The following is a 19,845-nucleotide window of genomic DNA, read 5'->3' as shown; positions in this document are numbered from 1 at the left end:
GAATGGCTTGATTTCTTGTACAACTGGTTTAGCTCTTTATAAATTTGAGTAATTAATTAGACCTTTGTCAGAAGTTTTTGTAATGAAAATTGTTTCCCAATTTGTTGCTTCCCTACTAATTTTGGTTGCATTAGTTTTGTTTGTACAAAAACTTTTTAATTTGATGTAATCAAAATTATTGATTTTACATTTTGTAATTTTTTTCTAGCTCTTTCTTGGTTTTAAAGTCTTTCCTTTCCCAAAGATCTGACAAGTATATTCTTCTGTGTTCGTCTAGTTTGCTTATAGTTTCCTTCTTTATATTTAGGTCGTTCACCCATTCTGAATTTATCTTGGTGTAGAGTGTGAGATGTTGCTCTAAACCTAATCTCTCCTACACTGTCTTCCAATTTTCCCAGCAGTTTTTATCAAAAAGTGGGTTTTGGTTCCCAAAACTGGGATCTTTGCATTTATCATTGACTGTCCTGCTGAAGTTATTTACCCCTAGTGTATTCCACTGACCCTTCTTTCTGTCTCTTAGCCAGTACCAAATAGTTTTGATAACCATTGCTTTGTAGTATAGTTTCAGATGTGGGACTACAAATCCTCCTTCCTTTGCAATTTTTTTTTCATGATTTCCCTGGATATCCTTGACCTTTTGTTCTTCCACATGAACTTTGCTATTTTTTTTCTAATTCCATAAAGAAGTTTTTTGGTAGTTCAATGGGTATGGCACTAAATAAATAAATTAATTTGGGTAGGATTGTCATTTTTATTATGTTAGCTCATCCCACCCATGAGTAATCAATGCTTTTCCAGTTGTTTAGATCTAGTTTTAATTGTGTGGAGAGTGTTTTGTAGTTGTGTTCATATAGTTCCTGTGTTTGTCTTGGGAGGTAGATTCCTAGGTATTTTATTTTGTCTAAGGTGTTTTTGAATGGGATTTCTCTTTCTAGTTTTTGCTGCTGGGCTGTGTTGGAGATATATAGAAAAGCTGATGACTTTTGTGGGTTTATTTTGTATCCTGCAACTTTGCTAAAGTTGTTGATTATTTCAATTAGCTTTTTGGTTGAATCTCTAGGATTCTTTAAGTAGACCATCATGTCATCTGCAAAGAGTGATAACTTGGTCTCCTCCTTGCCTATTTTGATGCCTTCAATTTATTTTTCTTCTCTAATTGCTACTGCTAGTGTTTCTAGTACAATATTAAATAATAGAGGTGATAATGGGCATCCTTGTTTCACTCCTGATCTTATTGGGAATGCCTCGAATTTATCCCAATTGTGGATGATGTTTGCTGATTGTTTTAGATATATATTGTTTATTATTCTTAGGAAAGGAACTTCTATTCCTATACTTTCTAGAGTTTTCAAAAGGAATGGGTGTTGTATTTTATCAAAGGCTTTTTCTGCATCTATTGAGATAATCATGTGATTTTTGTGGGTTTTCTTGTTGATATGGTCAATTATGTGGGTGATTTTCCTAATATTGAACCATCCTTGTATTTCTGGTATGAATCCTACCTGGTCATAGTGAATAACCCCCGTGGTCACTTGCTGGAGTCTTTTTGCTAGTATCCTATTTAAGATTTTTGCATCTATATTCATTAAGGAGATTGGTCTATAGTTTTCTTTCTCTGTTTTTGACCTGCCTGGTTTTGGAATCAGTACCATGTTTGTGCAGTAAAAAGAATTTCATAGAACTCCTTCTTGGCTTATTCTGTCAAATGGTTTAATATTGGGATTAGTTGTTCTTTGAATGTTTGATAGAATTCATTTGTGAATCCATCTGGACCTGGGGATTTATTCTTAGGGAGTTCTTTGATGGCTTGTTCAATTTCATTTTCTGATATGGGGTTGTTTAGGTAATTTATTTTTTTGTCTGTTAGTCTAGGCAATTTATATTTTTATAAATATTCATCCATATCATCTAGATTGCCATATTTGTGGCCATATAATTGGGCATAGTAGTTTTTAATGATTGCCTTCATTTCCTCTTCATTAGAGGTGAGGTCTCCCTTTTCATCTTGGATACTGTCAATTTGTTTTTTTTTCTTTACTTTTTTAAATTAGACTGATTAGCACTTTGTCTATTTTATTTGTTTTTTCAAAGTACCAGCTTCTAGACTTATTTATTAAATCAATAGTTATTTGACTTTTAATTTTATTAATGTCTCCTTTGATTTTTAGGATCTCTAGTCTTCATCTGAGAATTTTTAATTTGTTTGCTTTCTAGTTTTTTTTAAATTTGCATGCCCAATTCATTGACCTCTGCCCTTCTTAATTTGTTAATATGTGAACTCAAGGATATAAATTTCTCCTTGAGTATTGCTTTGGCTGAATCCCATATGTTTTGAAGGGATGTCTCATCATTGTCATTTTCTTCAATGAAGTTATTGTTTCTACAATTTATTCTTTAACCTGTTTTGGAGAATCATAGTGTTTATTTTCCAATTAATTTTTTATTTATTTACCTCTATATGTACCCTTATTTTCTTTGCATTGTGATCTGAGAAGGTTGCATTTATTCTTTCTGCTCTTTTGCATTTGTTTGCATTGTTTTCATGCCCTAATATATGGTCAATTTTTGTGAATGTACCATGTGCTTCTGAAAAGAAGGTATATTCCTTTTTGTCCCTATTTATTTTTCTCCACAAGTATACTAACTCTAATTTTTCTAAGATTTCATTCACTTCTCTTAACTCTCTCTTATTTATTTTTTGGTTTTATTTATCTAGTTCAGATAGAGGAAGGTGCAGGTCTCCAACTAGTATAGTTTTTCTATCTATTTTATCCTTGATCTCCTCTAGTTTCTCCTTTAGAAATTTGGATGCTATGACATTTGGTGCATACATGTTGAGTACAGATATTTCCTCATTGTCTATATTGGCTTTTATCAGGATGCAATTACCTTCCTTATCTCTTTTAACTAAATTTATTTTTACTTTGGCTTTGTCAGATATCATGATTATGACTCCTGCCTTCTTTTTATCAGTTGATGCCCCAATAGATTTGGCTCCATCCTCTTACTTTCACCCTATGCATATCTACCTTCCTCATGTGTGTTTCTTGCAGACAGCATATGGTAGGATTTGGAATTCTAATACACTGATATTTGCTTGCGTTTTATGGGTGAGTTCATTCCATTCACATTGAGAGTTATGATTACTACCTGTGTATTTACCAGCATTTTGATTTCTACTCCTGGTCCTGACTTTTCTCCTTTCACTATTTCCTTCTACACTAATGTTTGTTTTTAAACAGTCCCCCTAGTTCCCTCCCTTATTTTACTTCCCTTTCTACCTCCTCCGTTCTTATTCTGACCCTTATTTTCCCTGTAGTCTTTCTAAAATTACCCCCCCACACGCTCTCCCTTCTTTGTACTGCTTCCCACCCCACCAGTTCGTTTGTTACCCTTCTATTCTTCTATAGGGCGCAAATCTATTCTCTGCCCCAATGGAGTGGATTGTTTTTCCCTCTTTGGGTCAATTTCAAAGCATATAAGAGTTGAGTATTTCCCATCTCCCACCTCTTTCCCATTCCACTGTATTGATGTTCTCCACCCTCCTGCCATGAGCTTCTATGTGACATATAAGTTTATCCCCATTTGTTTCTTTTCTCATTTCTGTTAGTATTAATCTTTTTAAAAGATCTAGTTGTATATATACATATAGATACACACATGTATATGTATTTATGCATGCATATATCTATATACCTATTTATGTCTTGTCCTTTCATCCTATACACTTTGTCACTGTTCCTTCTAAGTGTAATTCTTCTAGCTGCCCAGGTGATAGCAACAGTTTTTAAGAGTTACAAATGACCCCTTTTCTTATAGTGATACATATCATTTTAACTTATTGTATCTCTTAAATTTTTTTGTTGTTGTTTTGTTTTGTTTTTCTCCCCCCACCTCTTTTTTAATTACCTTTTGATGATTCTCTTGAGTTCTGTGCATGGACATCAAATTTTCTGTTCAGGTCTGGTCTTTTCTTTACAAATTCTGGGAATTCTTCTATTTTGTTGAATATCCATACTTTCCCCTGTAAGAATATAGTCAATTTTGCTGTGTAGTTGATTCTTGGTTGTAGACCTATTTCCCTTGCTTTCTGGAATATCATATTCCATGTCTCTCAGTCCTTCAGTGTGGAGGCAGCCAGATCCTGTGTTATCCTCACTGTGGTTCCAGGGTATCTGAATGACTTCTTATTGGCAGCTTGTAATATCTTTTCTTTGGTCTGATACTTCTTGAATTTGGCTATAACATTCCTGCATGTTTTCAGTTGGGGATTAAGTACAAGAGGTGATCTGTGGATTCTTTCAACCTCCACTTTTCCCTCTTGTTCTAGGATATCAGGGGGATTTTCTTGAATAATTTCCTGTAGTATTATGTCCAGGCATTTTCTTTTTTCATGGTCTTCTGGTAGATCAATGATTCTTAAATTCTCTCTTCTTGAACAATTTTCTAAATCATCCTCTGTTTTGCGAATGAGATGCTTCTTATTTTCCTCAAATTTTTCATTCTTTTGGTTTTGTTTTATAGTGTCCTGCTGCCTTGTGAGGTCACTTGATTCCAGTTGTTGTACTCTGCTTCTTAAAGACTGGGATTCATCACTGGCTTTTTGGTAATCCTTTTCATTCTGGTCTTATTTTCTTTGGAGGTCATCTTTCATCCTCTTTACCTCATCTTTCATCTCCTTTGTCTTGTCTTTCATCTTCTTTGCCTCATCTTTCATCTCCTTTGCCTCATTTACCAGCTGGTTGATTTTGGCTTTCAAGGCACTATTTTCTCGTTTTAAATCAAGTACCTCTGTTTCCAGATGACTTATTTTAGTTTTTATGTTCTTTTCCCAATTGTTTTCAGCCTATCTTTATTGTGTTTTGAGTTCTTACACAGCCTGTATCCAATTTGCTGATATTTCTGATTTATCATTTGCTGATCTCTCCCCCTCTGTTTCATTTGCTGAATAGAATCTGTCTATTGTAATTTCTTTCTTCTTTTTCTGCTGTTTGCTCATAATCACCCCTTCTTTTCTCCCTGTGCTATTGCTCCTCTCATTTTTTTTTTTTTGGTTTTGGGGGCTTCTGTCAATCTCCTCTTTTGGAGCTTTGACAGAAGTTCTCTAGGTGCAGTCTCTGGGGGAGGGTTGTTGGTGGTTTGAGCTTGTGACAAGGAAATCACTTTAAAAGACTGATATATATTAATTTAAGGTCGCCAAGGAATTCAGCTATGTAATTTCTAAATGAAAACTCAAGTCAGCAGTCAACCTTTTATGGAGTTTAATTACAAACAGGATGAAGAAAGGTATTAGAGATAGAGAGAGAGAGGGAGAGAGAAAGGGGAGAGAAGGGAATAGGGCTTAAATACCCCTTCTGTTTAGGCTGGGCCAAAAGGCCCAAGCCCTTAGATAGCTGGGGCAAAGAAAGGAGATCAGTCCCTATAACTCACATCACTAAAAGGGAGAAACAGTCTCAGGGGCCTCCACCTCCAGCTTCCTTCAGAGCAAGCTTCTCAGAGTACCTCTCCAACCACTCAGAGCCAAAACTCTCCAACCCACCACCTCTCAGTCCTCAGACCCCTCTCTCTTTAAGCAAACCATCCAAGTTCCCTCCCCTCCATTCTCACATCTACCAATCACTGTCCATGTCTTCCCTGTGCCAATGGTGGCTCTAGCTTAGGACCGCCCAGAGGTCTGTGGCTTTGCACATGTCTGTTGAAGGTCATATTCTCAAATAATTAAATCTTGATCCTTTGCTACAGCCCTTCCTAAATCTTGTTACCCTGAGTAGGGTAGAGATTGGAATAATTAAATTTTGATCTATGCTGCAGCCCTTCCTAAATCCTGTTAGGACTGAGTAGGGTGGAGATTGTAATTTCCAAGACCTGGTTCTGTCATTCCAAGTATCTCTATTGTATCAATTCTAAAATCAATCATGACTCAAAGAAATTCCTGTTCTATGCTTAAGCATAGGTCAAAGCCCTTTCCATTGTTCAGCAAAAGGTTTCTGTCCTAAAGTAATCTTAAGAAGGGAGGAGGAGGAACCTCCCATGCCAATGGGGTTCACATTCCAATAGAGTTCCCACTATCAATAGGAAATTTTTCAAGTATGAAATTTCCCAATGGTGAAATTTCCAACATTTATAAGTCTAAGAAATTTTAAGGTTTACAAGCTTCTCTATCCTCTGGAGGTTTTTGATTTGGTTAAAGTCCAGCAGTCAATTAGGGAGCGGTGTGGAGCCTGGGATTCCCTGAGTTCTGAAGACTTTTCATGGGATTAAGTTCAGCTTGGTTGGGCTGCCTGTGCTCCGAGTCTAAAACCTCCTAGAAGGCTGGAGCAAATATGGAGGATCTCCACAGCTCTGGCCAAGCTGCCAGGTCTATGCTCCTTCTCTAGCTCCTTCCCAACTGCCTGTGTTCGATGCTCTGAGCTTGGCACAGCCCTGCCCGCAAGGTATACCCTCCAGACCAGCACCTTTTCCTGCCCAGAAGTTTCCACTGCCTCTGGAGTCTCAGCACTCTAGGTGGGCAGGGGTAGGGGTCCTGGAACCTTCCTTCTGCTTTCCCCTTAAACCGAGTGTTCTTGGATTCTGGCTTTTCAGAGGAAGGTGGGTGTACCTTTTGAATTGAGTCCAGCAAGAGGGTTCCTTGTCTCTGTCTTTTTGTTATGTTTGATTTTTAGTCCCCTAGTAGCATTCAGTTTGTGATTAGTAAGGAAGGGTATTCAGAGGTCTGAACTTCTGCTCCTTCTAGACAGCCATCTTGACTCAACCTCCCAGGGGACTTTGCTTTCTTAAGCAACCTGATAAAAGTGATCATTCTCTTTTCATGAAAAATATTGCTTTTGATGAAAGACAATGGATTTGATAAAATGTTTGATTTGGTTATCAGCAGTGTTTTATGTGTCTAACATAGTAGGTCAAATTTATAGAACACTGCTTGGATAGAACACTCTTCCTGACAGGAGAATTTTTTATGAGCAGTACTGAGTCCGATATGATTACCTATACCATTGATCTACAGTCCATATGGGGAAACCCTGTTGTGTTTATCCAGGTCATTAAATATAAAATTCATTTTAAAAAATGAATACATCACAAGGAAATTAGAATCTATTAAGACAATAATCCTGGAGGACCCAAAAATACAATCAGAATAAACATTCTGCTCAAGGGAAATTAGAGGTATGGTGAGATGACCTAGATACAAGCCATATTCTCAGTTTAATCTTTTCCCAGGATCTCAAAATTTGTAAATAAAAGACCCCCAACATTTTGGAAAAAAAAAGTCAAGCAGTCAGTAATATTGTATTCTTCATTTCTTGGAATCCCAAACTATTTAATGACCAAGATTTGTTTTCTTTAAAATATGTTTGTTATAATGTTGTAATAAAAACACATATTTTATAGTAAACACTATGCTATAAAATGAGAATGCTTAATTTATAACCATTGGAATGTGAAAGGGAATTCTTTATTCTTTCTCTATTTTGAGTTAATCAATCAAGAAACCCCTACTTAGCACATTGTTAGCCATCAAGAAAGAGAATTCATAAGTCACTTACTTAGAGATCCCCACCCTTTTAACTCAATCAGTCAGGAACTTGTGAATCCTTTAATAAGAGTTTACACCCTGAGGATGAGAAGTGGATCCCACATACACTGCCCCCATGGGCAGTAGTGCTAGGCAATTTGGAAGCTGTTACTGACGTCTGGGAAGAGGAAAAGGGACAGGAAGTGACATGGAAAAAGAACTATAAACAATCCTGAACTTCCTGTCCTCATGACTTCTCCTTTGGACTTCTTTGGAGGACTACTCCTGGATTCTTCTACTTTGGACTTGTCCTCAGGATTTCTGGCTTGGAGAGATTCCTGCCTTGGTGGCTCTTGGAGGAGACTCTCTCTGCTCCCTGGCACTGTGGAAGGGCACTCCCTTCAGTGTGAGTTCTGTGGAGAGATTCTTTTCCTTGGATCTTGCATAGGTTTGCTGGTGATGACTTGGATTTCCATGTGGAGATTGGAACTTTGATGGGGAGAGATATAAATTTCATTGGATCAGCACTTAGTATAGGCTAGGGAACTCCTTACCTCTTTCCTTCTTACATTTCATACTTCAACTCCTTCTCTTCCTTATAATAAATAAAAGCTGCTAACTTTTTTTTTCTGGCTTAGGGAGAATACTTGGAATTCAGCGACCACAATATTGAATTTATAACTCTCTTATTTAGTCAAAACACCAATTTAACCCTTATTGGAAATGAAATCTGAAATGTTCATGTAAAATGGATTTGGTTAAATCTATGAAATAGAGGCATGGCAATTTACTCTTAGTAGGACTGAATTTGGGATTATGGTAAAATTATTTCTGTGCTAGTGATTCATAATAAATTTTTTTCCCATCTTACTGGATACTACATAATACCAATTGAAGTGGGAACAATATTTGGCAATATTTCAAGCATCTCAGGTTTCACAAGTGTTGGACCTCCAAAGAAGATGACAATTCTTCTTTAATTCATTAAATCTTCCTTGGGGATTACCTGAAATTGAACCAGGTTAAGGGAATTGTTCATGTTCTGATAAGCATCATAGGAAGACACTAAATAATGGCCATCACGACTGTAACTCAAACATTCTCTTCACTTTACTAACTGTTTAGCAAAGAGCAGCAAAAGTGGTAACAAAAAAATCTCTCTATGTACTTTTATAAATTTTTTCCAGTGTCTAAGTTACAGTATTCCCAGTTTAGACATTGGGCACTTTTGAAGTATTCATTACTAATAAACAAACTGACTAATCAAGAAAACCAAAAATTATTAGCTACTTTTAATGATAATTTTTTTCAGACTACATTTAAGAATAACTTTCAAAATTAATTTTCTAACATTTTGTAATTCATGCTCTCTCCCTCCCACTTCATCCACCTCCAAGAGAAGGAGGTAATATGATATAGGTTGTGAATATATATATATATATATATATATATATATATTTCCATGCTTGTCATATTGTGAAATAAGATACATATTGTTTACATGGTTTGTTTCCCTCTATATTCCGACTCAATCTGTTCCTTTTATGGCAGTGGATATCCTTTTTGCACAGTCCTCTAGAGTTGTCCTGGAGCCTTGCTTTGTTGATAATAGTTAAATCATTCACAGTTGATCATCATCCATTATTATTGTTACTATGTACAACATTCTCCTGGTTCTGCTCATTTCACTTTGATTCACTTCATATGTCTTCCCATGTGTCTCCTGAGGCTAGTCTCTTCAGAAAATCCAGGAAGGGAGTCAGCTCTTTCACTCACCACGTGTCAGTCCAAAAGGAGTGATTTAAGAACAGTCTCACCAAGTACAGGGTCTCAGGTCCAGTCAGCAGACTCTTCTTCAGCTTCCAACTCAAACTCAGAATTCCAGAAGTCCAAGTTTTTTAAGTCCCCACAGGAAGTTGTTACTCCCTTTTAAAGACACTTTCTTTTACTTAACTTTCTATGCCTTCCTCCACTTTTACATCTGCCAATTACAGTTAAAGCTTTTCTTAGGACTTTCCAGGGGGCAGTCAGTTTGATTCTAATTCATCACCCACTATCACACACATGGGGTCACAGATTTCCCCCACTTAATTGTGAATGGGGTGTTTATGCTTTTGGTGATTAAATCTAAAAAATGGGAAGGGGAGTTAATTTAATCTTCACAATCAGGGGAGAGATTTAATTAAATCTGCATACTTCAAATATGATATTGATATTCAAAATGATACTTTGGTACACTGCAAGATCCTGAAGTGACTTCTGAATCACAAATGGAATATCATTTGTGTTCAATAGAATATATTATTTTTTACAATTATTTGAAAATTGGTCATCTCAGTTTCTTACTATATGTATAATTCTTCTCTATTCATAAGAATATTTAATTGTGTCCAGGAAGGAATAGCTTTAGTCATGTCCATGTTACCAACTGATTTTATGATTTGGGGCAAGTCACTTAAATCCTCCATACTCTAAACAGTGCTCTTATATAGGAAGTCTTAAAGGCAGCTATCTATCTCAATGAGAAAGACAAGTTCAAATGGCTGGGCCTATATATTTACTGTACTACCTAGCTGCCTTGATTTAGTGAATTAATTATTTCATATAAGTGAGTTTATTGTGACAACCTTGTTTTATGAAACCCCAAAATTGATACTTGTCCCAGATAACCTGTATTCAGTAAACTCCCTTTACTTACCCCTGTATCAGACTGAACATTACACCCTCAAGAACCCCTTAACCACCTTAGATAGGATTAGCAGATATAATCAAATCTTAAGTACCATTTTTGTCTTACTTTTTCCCTACTCCCAGGTACCCTAAGCTCTGTCTATTGATTCCAGGTCTCTCTCAGGAAGTTTGATTGTAGATAATGCATCGTTCTCAAGTGGGTGGCAAGGTTATGCCCTTCTTCCTCCTCAAAATCTATATAAGACATTTCATTCTGTGGTTCAATGGGAGTCACAGGACTGAAGTTTTATGTTTTTCTCAGATTAACCTTCCTACTTTGATTAGAAAGCTTTACTATAATTACTTTAGTAATAACATGTTTCTTCAGGTTGATAGTTGCATGTAGTATATGTTCATATATAATATATATATACATATACACATTATGTATATATGTATATTTGTTTATATTATATAAAGATATTATATAGTGGCTTGAGAACTAGCTGGTTTTAAAAATCAGTAAGACATTGGTTCATTTTCATTTCTGGAACATACTGCCTAATAAATTATGCTCTTAGACTAATATTTTCATTTAGAGAGGAGTTGCTAATCTGTATCAGTAAAGGGAGTTTTATACCCTATACCAGTGATAGTGAACCTTTTAGAGACCAAATGCCCAAACTGTACCCTCATGTGATTTCCCTGTCTTACCCCAGACAGGGGAAGGAGAAAAATCTTCAATTAATTTACAACCAGTCTCATAATTTTCAGTCTTACAAGAGAAATATTCTCAGGTGCACATGGAGAGGGGAAGGTGAGTTTCCCCCCTCTGATGTGACATAAGTTTGTCAACACAGCGCTATACTGATAAATCAAAGTTCTGAAAATTTGCTCCTTCATTTATTTCTCCATATCTCTTCTCTTACTCCTTTTCCCCCCCTCTCTATTATATATAGACAAGCACGCTGTATATATTTGTATTCATATTTATGTTTATATAAACATTGTACATAATTATACATGTGTAAAAATAAAATTAAGTTTTGACTCAATATGAGAGTAATAAAATGAGATTGTGGTTGCCATTTATAAAATATTAGCCCCTAAGTCAAAATGACTATTAGCAGCTGTTATTTACAACAAGGTAGAGATAGTGAAAGTGGGAAATATAGGGAGGAGACAAATCCTGGTCTGACCTACCAACCCTAAGTGCTGCTTGGGTGAAGTTTGGCTCAGCCCCCAGCATGGACTTCCCCAAGTCCTGATCTCCACGTGGAAGTGAAAGCTGTTGGTGTCTTCAGCCAGAGACACCACTTCAACCACCAATGAAGAATGACTCCAAGAAAAGCATATCTCTACAGCTTTACTCACCAATGTAGAATCCAATAGAAGAGTCTCTCCAAAAGGCAAGGAAGGAATGGTCTCCAAGGAACCAGTCTCTCCAAAAACCAAGGAAGGAAAGAGAGCAGACCATGTTGGTCTCTTCTTTTATACCCCTTTCTTCCATGTCACTTCCTATTTCTCCCTGTCTTCACAGAAACCAATTGCAGTCTTTTAATTTGCCTAATATTGCTGGGGGGAGCAGTGCTTGTGGCCTTTGGGATTGTGAATTGGTAAGTGACTTGTGATCCCTCTTACCTAATGGTTAGCTAGTTACTAAGAAGGGGTAATTTATATTCTTGATTTCATTAACTAAAAATAGACAAAGGGAGAGTTAATTCTATCTTCACACATTGATGTATTTAATCTAACAACTATGTATGTTAGGAATTATGGTTCTTTATTGATAATCTATACTTAAATGAATAATTTAGACCCAATTTTTAAAAATTTTCTTCATGGATATGTAATTCCCCGACTTTCTCCTCTAATCACCAACAAAATAAGTTTAAAAAGTCTAACAAGAATTTTTATCATAATACTAATGAATATTTTAATAATGATCCATATCCTTAACATTTATAATGTTTTAAAGATCTTCTATTTACTGTAATAATGAAGTTACAAAGATCATTTGTGATTGATGAAGCAAGAAGTGAGTAAAATAATAGTCACTACAGAAATTCTATGTAAAAAAGAGATAAGAAAAGATAAGAAAATTTAACTATCAACAGTGCCTAATTTAGCAAAACAGCTTTATGCAAACTGTGCATTAGAATGTTGCATTAAAGACTATAACGAGAGACAGAGATATATTATAAATTAATAAATACAATGAAGGAAATAATATATTCATGTAATTTAGTAATGAGGCCTTTTACTTTTTTAAAATTTAGAATATTGTCCATGGTTATATGATTCATGATTCTCTGCCCCCCCCAATCCCCCCACTCCGTTCTTTCCTCCCCACTACTGAAGCTGACAAGCAATTTGACTGGGTAATACATGTATCCTTATTCAAAACATTTCAATGTTACTCATATTTACAGTAAAGTTATCTTTAAACATCAAAACCCTAATCATATCCCTATTGAACTACATGGTCAATAATATGTTTTTCTTCTGTATTTCTGTTCCCACAGTTCTTTCTCTGGATGTGGATAGTGTTCTTTCTCATTAGTTCCTCTGGATTGTCCTGGGTCATTGCATTGCTACTAGTAGAAAAGTCCATTCCCATTCCATTGGGCTATAATGTATCAGACTCTGTGTATAATGTTCTCCTAGTTCTGCTCCTTTCACCCTGCATCAATTCCTGGAGGTCGTTCCAGTTCACATGGATTCCAATGAGGCCTTTTATTATAAGAAACTTGAAAATTACTCATGAAAAATTTAAATTTAATTAATATCACATAGATTTTTATTGTGGAAAAATGAGATGCAGTTTAAAATAAATGTTATAACTAAAAATATTGGGATATCTTATATAACATCACTGTTAATCACTATGTTTACTAATGTTAATTAAGTAGACATTCCATTATGGAGAATGCCTAGAGGTACAGTTGGTCTCAGATAAAACTACATAGCATAAAATCTTTGTAGATGGCTTTCCATCAATGTTACATGTAGTTTCACTTGGTTATTTTAGTAAACGGAAAAATTAAGGAACAGTCAAGAAAGAATTGAATTACTACACAGCCACAAATTCTCTTTAGAATCCTCTGCAATGATGAAAACATATAAAACATTTATCAGGTACAGAATTATTGGTCTTCTCTTTTTTTAAAATGTCAACATTTTCTAAAGACTCAAGAACTGGAGATGAAAACAGACTCTGGAGTATATATTTGCCAGAAAAATACCAAAACCACGAACCACTAGACAGGAACTAATCAAAAATAAATTTGAACATAATGACATTATTACTAAGAAGGCAGGATATGCTCTACTTCAAAAGAAAAATAAAAGACACTGCATACTTTGTAACAGAAGGAAAACTAGGAAGTTCTTAGCTTTCAACTAAAAGAAAATTAGTCTTATGAAAATACTGACATGCTAAGGATGTGAAATACAATATATTACTAGATATTGTGTTACCCTTAGCACTGTAAGGAAGATCAACTTAATAGGAAATCTTTTAAAAGTAGTCCCTATGTGGATCCTACTTCCTCACTCCCCTCAGAGCTAGTTTATAGGTTTGTAAGACTTAGAGAATTTTATTTGAAGAAATTGAGGACCAAGAGATTGTGTCTTTTTTCATGCCACATAAGTAGAAAATGTCAGATGTAGAATTCAAACCTGGGTCACCTGATTCTACATCCATTCTTCCTTATATGCTATATTTTGGCATAATTTTATTTTGACCAATATGGTATGTATTCAATGCCAAACTGAATTTTTTTTTATTTCCAGGAAGAAAATGCTATACAACACTTTATGGAAGAAAATTGTCTCTCCCCTCTTTTTTGCAAATAATGGTCCACAAAGTGGTTTTGATACAAGCTAGCTTCCCAAAATTTCCAGTGAAAATGATATAAAATTATATACTTCCTTTTTGAATGTATCAGAAGAACCTAGAACTGTGGAATTTGACATCAGTTGAGATAAAAAATTCCTGACATTGGAAATATAAAAATGTTTCCCAAGTAGCCTGACATATCTAATCTTATACATGTGTATTAATCAATCAATCAATCAATATTTATTAAACATCTACTATGTGCCAGACATTGTGAAAAGTGCTGTGGATTCAAAGAGTCAAAAGATAGTCACTCCCCTAAAGGAGCTCATAATCTAATGGGAGAAATAGCATAAAAACAAATATGTACAAAATAAATCATATACTGGATGAATAGGAAAAAGTGAACAGAGAGAAAAAGTCAGGGTTGAAAGGGAATGGAGAGATTTCCAGTAAAGTACTAGCTTTTACTCGGTATTTAAAGGAATCTGGATGGATCAGTAGGTGGAATGGAGGAAGAACATAAATGCCTAAAACAAAAAGACAGAAAGGTTTGTTAGTTCAGCCCTCAGAGGGCAAATTTCAATGGATTAAAGCATATATGACAGAAATTAAGGTGTGTAAGAAGAGTATAAAAGTAGGAGTGGTGCTAAATTATGAAGGTCTTTGAATATCAAACAGAGAGCATTTTATCTTTGATCCTAGAAGCAATAAAGAGCCACTGAAGGTTATTGAGTTGGGGGTATGATTAGATAAGACCTGCTATTCAAGAAATTCATCTTAGTGACAGAATGGAAGATAGATTGGAATAGAGAGAGAATTGAGTCAGGCAGATACCTTTAGATTATGACAGTCTTTCTAGATATGACATGATGAGGGTTTTCTTCTAGAATAGTGACAACTGTCAAAGCAGAAAAAGAGGTATATTTGACAGATGCTGAAGGGCTAAAATCATCAGGATTTAGCAACAGATTAGTTTTGGGGATTGAAAAAGGGAAAATGCTCTAAAGTGAAAACATGATTAATAGATTGTGAACCTGAAGGACTGGCAGGTTGAAGTTGCTGCCTACAGTAATAGGGGAGGTGTTTGTGTGTGTGTGTGTGTGTGTGTGTGTGTGTGTGTGTGTGTGTGTGTGTTAGGGAGAGGTTGTGGGTCTGTGTAGAGTTCATGGGAAAAAATAATGAGCTCTATTTTGGACATATTGAGTTTAAGACATCTACTAGAATTCTAATTTGAGATGTGTAAAAGGAAGTTGAAGACATGAATTAAAGAACATAGGTAGATTTAGGAATCATCAAAATAGAGATGATAATAAAATCTATTGGAGCTGATGAGATCACTAAGTAAAATAGTATAGCTGAGAAAAAAAATGAATGCTTAGGACAGATTCATGCCTGACATCTGCATTTTAAAGGTATGATCTGGAAGAAGATTGAGCAAAGGAGACAGGGATGTTCAAGTAAATATGACAAGAGGAAGTGGTGTGCCAAAAATCTACAGACAGAAGACTATTAAGGAAAGGAAAGTGATCAACAATGTCAAAGGCTACAGAAAGGTCAAAGAGAATGAGGATAGAGAAAATACCACCAGATTCTTCATCTAAGAGATTATTAGTAACTTTTTAGAAAATAGTTCAGGTTGAAGGATAAGGTTGGAAGCTAGATTATAAAGGGTTAAGAAGAGAATGAGAGGAGAGAAAGTAGAGGCACCTATCAAACAGAGACATGTTTGTAGGCAGTAGGAAATGAACAAATGAACTGAGAAAGATTAAAAAATAGGTTGTAGCTCCCAGTAGTGAGAGTAGGTCCCAGTAAAATCAAAGCCATAGTTTAGGAGTTGCCAAACATGTAGCCTGCTCCCTAGCAGGAGAAAAACAAATATTTTATGTTCTTCCAACAAAATTACTGATGCAGGATTTCTGTAAGAACATTCAGTATTCTATACAAAACTGGTTCATATGTTGACAAGTTGAATTGGCACATTAAATTACATATGATTTATTGTCCTATAGAAAATTCTGCTTAGAGCCACTAAGGTAACCTAAATCCATCACCCCTATCTTATAAATCATAACTAGCCATTGTCTCTGTAAAAGACTTACCTAATCCCTTAGCCTACATCATTTTCCCTATAAAGTGTGTACCCCAATTCATTAAGCTGTGTCACTGGTTAGCAAGAGGATTCTTGTGTGTTACCCCTCCTATAATTCCAGAATCATTTTTTTCAACCCATTTTGTTGACCCATGAGTAATTTTTGAGCATGACTCGCCAATAGGTGAATGTGAATGGATGGCAGAAGAGGCAATCTCTTAGAGGACATGAAATGGAATAAGATCACTCTAAAGAGTAGATGGGTTATCCTTATTTGGGAGAAAGGACTTTTCATCATTTGACCCAGGAGTAAAGGAGATATTTATGGAAGGCACCTGAGTGACAGAAGATGAAGAGGGAAGAAGAGAGATTTCACATGTAATGGTCTCATTTGAGGTTCTATAAATTTGTAGTGGTCCCAGTCAGAATAGTTCCATGATTTTCTCCACTTTTGTTTTTTGGCACATGGGTAGAGGGTGAATGATGACAGTAATCTAAGGTTGAGCCTTAACTAGATATTATTATCAATATTATAAGCTGAGGAGGCATTCGAGAGGGACAGTATAGAGTGGAATTATTTCACCAAGGAGTCAAGTTGTAAAAAGAAAGAGTAGTGGTCTGTGTAGGGGATGTAAAAGGGAATCTTTTGTTTTCTTTATTTTGAGTGTACACTTGTGAAAGGGAATCCTTTATTCCCTTTGTCTATTTTAAGTTAAAGCCTGGTTAACAATAACTTAAATACCCCTGCTTAGTACCTCACTAGATTGTGAAGACAGGATTAGCTCCCCTTTGTCTACTTTTGAATTGAATCAACAAAAGCTTGAACACCCTACTTAGCAGTAGGTGGAGGAACTCACAAACCACTTAGTGAATTCACACCCTCAGAAACTCAATCAACCATGAAAATTGTGAACCCTTTTGATCAGTATTCACCTCTTCAAAAGGTGAGAAGTAGTTCCCACAAACACTGCCCCCTGGGCAGTGCTGGACAATTTGGAAGCTGTGATTGACACTTGTGAAGAGAGGAAGATACAAAAAGACACTATAAAAGGCCCTGAATTTTTGGAGTGAGGAAAGTTGACTCCAAGAAGGAAGTCAGCTTCCAGAATAAAGTAGGCCTCAGGAGTCACTTTCAGTTGGAGTCATCATCTTGATCTGCCTTTTGGAGGGAACTTGGGTGAGTGGATAGCTAGCTTTCCCTTCCTGTCTTCCGGAAAGAGTTTAATTCTGGTTGAAGGTCAACAAGTCCTACTGAGTCAAGCACTGGACCAACATTTAGTTAGATAGGCTAATAGCTTCTCTACCCTTTTGTATATCTCTGCCTTTACTCTTTCCACCTCTTTTGTAAATAAAAGCTATTAAAGTCATTTTGACTTTGAGGAATAATACGTTGACTTGGCCACCACTATTATTATTCATAATCTTCATATATTTTAGTTAAACCATTACAATTTAATTCTTACAGGGAAATAGACTGGGAGAGAATTGAAGGGACAAAGGATTGGAAGTTGTGATACAGACCAAGAGTAGGGTTTTGTAAGAGAAGGAAGAGGTCAAAAGCCAAAAGACTTTGGATGGGTAAAGGAATTTGAGAATTTTTAAAAAGAGGTGGTATATTTGTGGGTAATCACATAATCAAGTGCATGATTATATGTGTGTGAATTAGGTAAATTGGTAGAATAACTCATGGAAAGATTAGATTGAGAAACTGAGTTGTCAGAGTATTTGAGGAAGAGTCAATATATATGTTAAAATTCCTTAGTATGAACACAAGAGATGAGGAGTAGAGAAAAACTTTGAGTAAAGTTCACTGAGCTCATTGAGGTAGTGGCCTAAAAGTTTGTAGATAATACCTACCAAGAATTTGATTAGGTGGAAGTTATAAATAGCAAGAATCTCAAAGGAAGAGAGATTACTGAATGATAGAGTTAGAGGGAAAACAAAGAAGTATCAATGGGGAACAAAGAATATTCTAACTCCTCTTTATCAATGAATTGAGAAGAATGAAGAGAAGGTGTAACCAGTGCTGGAAAAGGTGGCCAGGAGGCTATGTCATTAGAAGGACGGCAGGAAGGGGAAGGAAAAGATTTAAGACAAAGTTAAAATTATTGCTTATAAAACAGGCATTCAGAAGTGGAATGGGAGAGTGGTACCTGGTTGAAATTGGGGTGAAAAGATTGAGGAATAAGAAAACAGGTGAGAGAATGTGGAATGGGTTTTTGGATGATGATCTAAAGGAGTTAAATCACTGAAATATGAAGTATGACCAGGTATGAGAATGCTCATAGAGTGGATGATGTCCCTCTTCTTACTTATTGAGGATGAAGATTAGGATGAAGGCATGCAAGATAAAAAATCATGACTCACTCAAATAAACAAAACCTGGAATCAGAAGGTAGAAGTAAAAAGGCAATTGTTTATTTCCTTCATGAAAGAGAGCACTTCAGTGATAGGCTAAGAAGTGCCAACTGAATAGGCAGCAAACAGGCAATAGATACAAGTTCCCAACACAAGGCTCCTCCTCCTCTTCAGTCAGGCCCCACACTGGGACCTGACCTACAATTCAAAATACCTTGGACTAGGTTGTAGATTTCTCCAACCGAGTTCAGGTGAGATAAAGGGAGCAACTAATTTGTTCACTACCTTTCTGTTTTTCATAAGTTTCTCTCCTAAGCGTGTCCTGGAGTCTTCGATCAACAAACGGTTAAAAAACAAACAACAAAAACAGCCTTTTAATAATACATGTTAATTCTGAGAATAACACACTTAATTCTGTCTCACACAGAGGTCAGGACAAAATGAAATGGGAAGTACATGGTCAGATAGTCAGATAAGAGACTCTTACTTCCCAATTCCTCTTTCTTCCAAAGTCTGGTGATTAGGCAGGGAAATATCATAGCTGGAGGTAGAAGCTAAATTTGTATAGTAGGAAAAGGAAGTCCCCAACAAATTTCCTATTCTCTTCTCTCAGAGGCTAAGTGTAGCAGAAGATGGAAGGCCGGATATCAAATGGAATGTTTATTCTCTCTTCCCTTGAGGTTCATCATATCCCATCTGGGAGATAGCTAGCACAAGAGATAGAAATTGCCTTGTTTTGGCACAGTTGTAAGTTATTACTTTGGTGTAAATGGACAACACCTGGCCTAGGCCCTTGCAGCTTTCCCTCAGGGTACATGCTGTGCTAGGAGAGAGAAGGTACAAAATCTTTGTTGATCTTAAAAAAGGATAGTAACAAGAACACAGATCAGTAACACATTAATTGACCATTATTTCATCCTTTCCTCAATATTCTATACAGTTTCCTTTTGTTGTTTCAGTAAAAATTGGCCCATAAGGATAAAAAGATAATTAAAATACCTGTTATGTATGTCTCCGTGCATATGTATATATCTATATATAGAGAGATATATCTTGTTAGGTAGCTAGATAGACATAGATCTTTAGAGATATGTCCCTAGATAGTTAATAGATATAGATAGATGGAGAGAGAGGGACAGGGGAGAGAGAGAAAGACACACATGTCTATGTGAATGGAGTAGAAGAACTAAAAATATTTTTGGGGTTCAATATTTCTTTTAGCACTATGATTAAAAGTAAAAATTATGATTCTGCTGTTTCTTGTCTCCTGCTCTGTAGGGTCTAATAAATTCATAAATAAGATTGTCTGGAAATACTTAGTATTATATAATGTGATGTCACTGAAGTCATTAAGTTCAGGTCTACTCTCCT

Source organism: Monodelphis domestica, chromosome 3 (genome assembly GCF_027887165.1).
Source record: "Monodelphis domestica isolate mMonDom1 chromosome 3, mMonDom1.pri, whole genome shotgun sequence".
NCBI classification, from domain to species: Eukaryota; Metazoa; Chordata; class Mammalia; order Didelphimorphia; family Didelphidae; genus Monodelphis; species Monodelphis domestica.
The sequence above is the reverse complement of the archived record's forward strand: the minus strand, read 5'-3'. Positions refer to the sequence as shown.